This window comes from Alligator mississippiensis, chromosome 8 (assembly GCF_030867095.1).
Source record: "Alligator mississippiensis isolate rAllMis1 chromosome 8, rAllMis1, whole genome shotgun sequence".
NCBI lineage: Eukaryota > Metazoa > Chordata > Crocodylia > Alligatoridae > Alligator > Alligator mississippiensis.
The window spans coordinates 68173385-68181044 of NC_081831.1; the positions used below are offsets into that span (position 1 = coordinate 68173385).

General features: G+C 44.9%; 1 long non-coding RNA gene across 1 annotated transcript; it reads right to left on the reverse strand.

The window, feature by feature from the left end:
* Positions 1–545: 545 nt before the first annotated feature.
* On the reverse strand, positions 546–7190 carry LOC109283243 (uncharacterized). The gene is made up of 3 exons (XR_002090338.2): positions 6856–7190; positions 1446–1520; positions 546–966 (listed from the first exon to the last, which is right to left on the reverse strand). It is a non-coding gene; the product is annotated as an uncharacterized LOC109283243 (long non-coding RNA).
* Between the last annotated feature and the right edge of the window lie 470 nt (positions 7191–7660).

Consider the following 7660-nt stretch of genomic DNA (forward strand, 5'->3'; position numbering starts at 1 on the left):
ATGCAGAGACATAGTAAGACCCAGAGGTGAAGGGTTTTGGCTTGGACTAAATCCTTGCACAGTTACCTGAATATATTTTTTTTACCAGATGAAAATCTTTAATATAGCATTTTCCACCCAGGTGAACCTTTAACATTTTTTATTCTCCTGTGCAATATGATGTTTAATTTCTACCTGGGAGAAATATTACAATCTGTACATTCTCCTTTGCCTGAGGAAGGGCAAGTGAGCCCAAAAGTTTGCAAATAAAGAAAAAATGTTTGCAACTATTTAGTTGGCCTAATAAAACATGTCATCTCTACCAAGAGTTCTGCAGATCTCATATAGCATTAGTAATTTATTTTAAAAATCTACAAAATAAACCTTTGGTGAAATGAAAGAAACTATTTGTATTTGCAGTTGTCTTTATCCAAGATTGCAAAATCTTTATTTACATATGTAAACTGTACCTGTCTTTGCATATTGAATACTTTGCACCTGAATATCTAAAGGTTTTCCATGTAAAATTTATACATAGGGGAAATGTAAAACATGAACCACAGGTGTAATTTTAAAAGTTGTATTTTGGCACAATGAATTGATATAGTACCCCTGGAATATTTTTATTCCAAGTTCATACAGATACTTTTTATGCATATTTCAAAAGCATGAGTTGATTTAGACTATGCAGCAGTAGTGCTTAATGTGAAGGGAGAAAGGAAAAGCTGGTTAAACTCACCACAGGGGTAGAGACTACAGTGCCGAAAGAGAAGAAGATGCCACAAGAACCATAGTTCCTCCATTCAGGTGAAGCAGCCCCGGAGTTGCAGATGCTGGGGACACATGCCAGAAGGGGACAGGAAAGCATGGAGAGGGGAGCCGAGTCCTTAACCATGAGACGTCGGGCAGGAGGACCCAAGCCCCGGGGAGTTGGCTGCAGGCCAGGAGGAGAGTCCAGCTGGGCTCTGTTGAGCTAGGGGATGCCAGCTGCATAGATGTGGCAGAGGAAAGTGGTGTGAGCGGTGGGATGATCCACTGAAGGCAAGTCAGCTGCAGGAGAAGTGACCACACCCAAACAAGGTGCTGTCAGTTTTGTTTTCTTTTTTTATTTTTCTTCCTGAATACCCTGCCAGAGACCTGAGTGAGGTAGGCCTGGAAACAACCAGACAGGTGGGGCCTGAATCCCTGAGACTGCTTAAAGGGGACCTCAGTTGGCCACAAGTTGGAAGAAAATCAGGGACAAGGGCGGGGCACGTGACCCAAGTGCAGGGTCAAGAAACGCCCCTGATTATAGTGAGAAGACCCAGCTGGAAAGCAGCTGGACAAGAGCCAAAAGGTGTCAGGCTCTGAGAAGCAAGAACCCAGATAGGTTGGGTTCTTTTTGTTGCTTTTAATTACTGGAGGTTGGGCACCACAAAGAAAAGAGAGGTGCATAAGGCCCAAAAGCGAATACCCGCAAGACTTACCTGGGATTGGAAAGAAGGTCCTGGAGTTATCTTCTTTTGGTTCAGTTGAAGCTTTCTTTTGAAACACTCGTGAGCCTACAAGAAAAAAAAAAGACAAGACCAACCGTCAAGATCTACCAGTATAATTTGGTGGTGTAACACTGGGTTGGTGTTAGGACAGGATGTAGGGGAGGTTGGAGCCCCAAATGAAGTCCCTATCCAGAACAGCCTCAGCCAGCTGCAGTGAAGACTAATACTTCCCAATCTAAAACATCACTGAAACATCAAGATGTGGCAGGCAAGAGTCATGTATTTCCACAGTGAGGTTAAAGCAAGTGAACACATGATCAACATTCTGGTCCAGGTAAGCACCAGACCACCGAGCCCACGGCCTTTTCCAGGGCCGTGATGACACTTAACAAGGCTTATTTTTTCCTTGTCTTTCAGTATATCACTGACAAGAACAAACGAGCATGGGAAGGATAGCAGATGGCACAGACTAAAAAAAAGGCTCGATTGATTAACAACTCCCACAATATTGTATCCAGTTGCATTTATTCCATGACTAGTTTAACAGAATTTTAGCTTCTCAGATGCTTAGTTTTCAGATCATGTCTTCATACAGCTAATATTCTTGCTCTTTATGACATCTCATCATGGACATCCTCAGGAACTCTGTTATTTGCCTTTTGGTAGTTCAGCAACAGATTATGTTAATAGCTCTGCCTTTTGGATCAATGTATAAAACTCCTACAACACCAGTCATTTCTAAATTACTGTACCTTGTAGAAATAACAGTCATTTGTGGAAATTATACTGAAAAATAATGGTTCCATATTCCTGGACATTTTACAATAGTGGAGTAGAAAGCATGTGTGAAAAGAACTGTCATAACTGCAACAGAAAGACAGTTATACCTGCAACCCCTCTGCTTAGCGGACAGCAGGAACTGCTTATCTAGTACACTTTAAAGATGAAGAAGCAGCCTGAATTCCCTCTGCAGTGAGTGGAAAAGAGCATAACTGCATTGCTGGGAACATCTTTTACTTGGGCCAGGTTGACCCTAAACAAATTAATAAAATTGGAGAGTATAAGAGTGATGCCTGACTGATATTACAAGACCTTTAACTTCCCAGTTGAAGTAAGAAAAAGTTGTGTTCTACACTAGTAATCAGAAGTATGATGCGGAGGTGAGAAAACACTGAGAGAGTAACATGATATTAATTTGTGAAAATTCCAATAGTAACATAGCATTGGCAGCTTCTGGTGTAATGAAATTAAATTCCATCCCAGTGATCTAGAAAATGATTTGAGTAAAGCAAGGGCAGCACATATTGGCAGCTAGCCTTGTTAAATCCACAGAGAGAAAAACTCACACAAACTGTATAGCTTTATGTTTCCAAGGCTTCAAACAGCCTCTATCTGAAGACAAGGGAAACAAATGTTGCTCTTCTAATATAAGTAAGTTTATGTAATTTAGGTATTAGTTTGCATTCTGTAAGTCTTCCCAATATTCCTGCATAAATTAGGATGATATAGGCTCTAAGGAAAGCTGGGTTCTCTCATTGACCTAGTTTGCTGACACCTGTGCTTCTGCCCAATACCTACCTAAAAATGCTTTAGAATGACTGAATAGTACAAACATGACTACTGAATCCTTACTGATAGCTCCAAATGATACACAGCAATAAGAACCTAACAAAAAGACCAGAAAATACTAAGGTTTTAAAAGCTCTTACCTACACACAGTGATAGCTGAGTCACAATTACTGTCAAACAAGCCTAGAACTTTATGACCAAAGAAAACAAATAAAACAAAAGCCTAACCTTTTTATTTTAAATTGTTTTCTTTCTACCTCCCACGTGTATCCTTCAGCAACCAGTTACCAGAAGCCTGCAAGAAAGTTCTTCTCATTCCACAGTTTCAAACTTTTTGATTTATTTATAAATAAAAGCCTCTAAAATATTAATATTTTGTTTCCAAATAACAGTCAAGAGATATCCAGACACAATAAAGTTTTGAAATGCCATATTTGGTCACCCAAACTTAATTCTACCCTGTAGTGACATCAGGAAAAAAATAAAAAACTGAACCAGTATAATTTAATTTGGGGTTATAAAAATATGATATACTTGCTGTATGATTATAGTATGATTACTTCATTACTACTGAGAAGATGTGAAGCTGGTTTTGTGTTTAACGTGCTTAAGAGTCACCTTCACTCTGTATTTTCTAGGTTCGTGCTTAATGTCGGGATTGTTAGAACATCCCTGCAATAATTATTAAATATATTACCATAGCACTAGCCATGGACCAGGTCTTTTCTTTTCAGGAATCATACAATACAGAACAAAAAGGCTTACCATCTGAGTACATGAAAAATGACAGCATATACATTAAATGAAAGAGAATAAGGAAGTATAAGGAAACAATGAGACAGTATCATGTCAGTATAACAGGCAGGGGTCTTGATCTAATTACTGTCAACCATTTTGTGGAACCACAAAAAAATAGATTCTTTAAAGGAAAAATTGAAAAGAGGATATTTTTGTGGGTGTTTATGTGTAGCTTCGCCAAAGCAAGAGGGTCAGCACAGGAAAAAACTCAGATGCTTTTCGAAAATATAACAAGTGGGTGATAGACACTGGCATTATGAACTGAGGGAGTCAACAGCTCATTAGCAAATTAGAGAGAACAGGTATGGTAAGAAGAGGCAGTGAATAACCATGAAAGTGAAAACCAATAACTTTGTTTCATGTGATGAAGAAGGGAAAACCAATGGAGGGACTGTATGATCAAAGCAACAGACCAGGAAAAGTATCTTTGCAGCAGAATTTTTTTACTCTTACATTACTGAAATGTATTTAGTTTTAATTTCAATCGTCTTATCTGGCCCTTTTTTTTAAAGTTGAAAATGATCGCTAACTGCAGACTAAAACTTTATGAACTCAGGAAGGCAATCCACTGTTAGGTGGCTACTGCAATGCTGGATCATAATAGTATGAAGGCTGGGGGGCGGGGGGGAGTTCTCTCTGTTCTTGGCGGTTAGACTTTATGGTCACAGTCATACAGCTCTTCAGTGTCCTAAAGCTACTGGGTCAGCACCTGTACTAACCTGTACTAACTGCTTCCACCCTGGCAAGTTGGTGGAGGTAAAGATAGAGATAAGAGTTTGAAATTACTCTGTTTGTTCATGCTTGGAGGATAGTTCACTTTGGGCCATGGAAGACTTGTACCTCCTGAGTCTTGGGGGGTACCTGCAGAAGCCACCGGTGGCAGAGATTGGACTGGCAAGCACCTGCAGAAGCTGTCAGTGGTGTCACCAGTGGGGATGGGGCTGGTGAGCACCTGCAGAAGCTGCTGGTGGTGTCGGCAGCAGAGGACAGCCCTGTCAGGGGGGACACATACCCCTCTGGTGCCCCCTCTACCAGTTGCCTATGCTTTGGGCACATCTACCCATGCCTCTTTTAAGCGGGCTTAGCCTAAAATTGCCATTTTTAAGGCACATTAAGGGCATGAGTCTACACATGCATGCCCTTAATGTGCCTTAAAATGGCAATTTAAGGCTACGATTCTAAATTTGATACCTGCATAAAGTAAATAGCTACGTCGCATTAGCGCATGTTTACCATGCATCTACTTGTGAGGTAATGCAATTTGGCTATTTGTGCCTAAATTGAATGCACCTTAACGTGCATTACCGTGTCCACGTGTAGACACATGCCTAAATCACCTTAATATGCCTTAAGTAAAGGCGTATTAGGTTTAGGCATGTAGAAATACATGCGTAAACATGCCCTTTCTGTATCGGGAAGCTGCAATAGGATCTTATCAGTTGCTAGTCTTGTATTTGAACTGTCACAGATATTATCCAGCCCAGGTAAGAAACAGAGGGTTCATGTACATGTTCTATTAGTGCAGAGCATACTGCACTGGAGTTAGCGGCTCCTGGGCACAGAGTCTACATGTGCACTTGGGACAGCAGTTTGAGCTGGAGCAGAGCAACCCCAGGCTGGCAACAGTCCCGGGGGGTCAGCAATTGGAGGGGCTGGCTGAGACATGACAGTACCCAAAGAGTGGAGCTCTGTGACTAGGCGGCAGGCTGCCTGAGCAAAATTTATGCTGAGGTCAATGTTTACACATCCAGCTAGGAGGTTATTTTCACTGCCATAAGATAGTAATAACTCCAACAATACTAACTTATGGCAGTGAAAATCAGTTTGCTTCTAATAGCATTGCACATATAGACTGATACTTTACACTGCAAATTGGTCTACTGCACAGTTAAGTGCACATGTAAATGTATCTAGTGATGGGGATTTATATTACATGTGTTAATCCACAACTTAATTGTAAAATAAATGAAAGTCTGAGGGACCACAGACTGTTTTTATTTGTTCAAAGCTCACTCATTTACGATATACTCTGAGGCTTTGTTGGAACATTGTGAAGCTGAGTCAAAACTTCACAGGTTGTGTCAATGTCAAGCCATGATACACAATGCAAGTAGACGCGTTCAAGACATCAACACATTATAGACTGATAATATACAGAGCTAAAACACTGACATATTAGTACTGTGGCACACCAATGTGCTGCCTCAAAGCACTGACTATCAAAACGATAGATCTGTATCAGCAGTGAGATGAAGTGCCTCACAGGTGTTGCCCCAGATACTGTGGTAGAACAGGCGACACAACATCCCAGTACACCCGAACGCGGCATCTAGGTGTTCAACTGTGTCACGCAGAAACAAAGACCTAAGACCTGCTGCGTATTGTCGGGACCCTTCTTTGCCGCCCCGACGTACCGGCGTGCTATTGAAAGGCCATCGGCCCGTGCCAGGATGGTGACAACGGACTTCAGGGCAGGCAACCAACCCCTTCAGGAATTCCTTTTATAGGCTAAGATCGCTTCTCGTCCTCTTGAAAGCTATCAAGCATAGTGGCTTCTTAACCTGGCAGGGGAAATACCACGTATATGTCCAAGAAGGCAGTTTTCCTGAACAGCTTCACAGGAGAACCGCTCTTCTGGCGTTTTCCGCCAAGGTGCAGCGGCTTTAAGCCCAGTTTATGGAAATGGGGGCCTCCCTCCCGTGCTTGCTCCGACGGCCCTATGGCTGAAGGCAAGCAAAACTCGGGCATCCGAACCCCAAGCCTTTGGGCTTGGGCCTGCAAGTAGTTCACCCACCGAAGGTGGAGGATGTTTGCCAGTAGCAGGGCCACTTATGGTTCTGGATTTGGAATCAGTTTTGGCTCATCTGGCCTCGGATACAAATTAAACGATAAACCAAAAAGTTCCCAGTACAGTGTTGGGTTGCAATGAGACCGCCCGGTTTCCCTCGCGCCGACCTCCCTTCCCAAGGAGCTCGTTTGCCAGGCGAGGAAAGATTCAGCAGAGATGCGGGGGGGAGATTTCAGTACAACCCACCTGGCTGGATGTGGTGTTAGAGGCCTTGCCCTGAGTGGCCCCTTGGGTGGGGGGGGGGGAGGCTGAGGGGCCGACCTATGCGTTTACATGCCGTGGGCGTCACCCAGTGCGGAGGGGACAAGGCCCTGGTCGGGTCAGCGGGACACCTGAGTGCGGGAGGCAGCAAGGGGGTGCGGAGAAGGGCCGGGAGGCAGCGCGCCCCCCGCACACGCCCTTGCCCCCGGGGCCGGGCCGCACGAGTGGGCTCCCGGCCGCGGGCCCTCGTGGAGCAGCGCGGCCGGCTCGGGGGCTTTGCGCCCGGCTCCAACGGCCGCCCGCGCGCCGGCGAGTTGTTTACTTCCTCCGCCGCGCGCCTGCCGAACACCCCTCCCAACCGCCACCTCCCTCTCTCGACACGCGTCCTGGTTGGCTGTCGCTTCGGCCAATCGCGGCCGCCCTCCGGCGGTAAACCTGGCAAAAGGAGGAGGAGGGGGAAAAGGAATTCTCCTTTCAAAAAAATAGCCGTGAGAAGGCGACGTCAGTTCTCGCCGTTGATTGGTCTGGGCCGAGCGCTGACTGGTGGAACGCCCCGCCAATCGCGGGAAGGACCCGCCTCCTGTTTTACTCACTCCTCCATCTACACCCCGGATCCCGCCTCCGCCCGTCGTATCTTTGTGTGTGAAGACCCGATTGGCGAACACCTCACCTGCCCGTCAACCGCGAAGCCCCGCCTCTTTCTTCCCTCCCGCAGGAGACGCCCCTGTCAGCACCTACCCCTGGCGCTCATTGGTCCCTCTTGCCGCCCATCCCCGAGAGTCCCACCTCC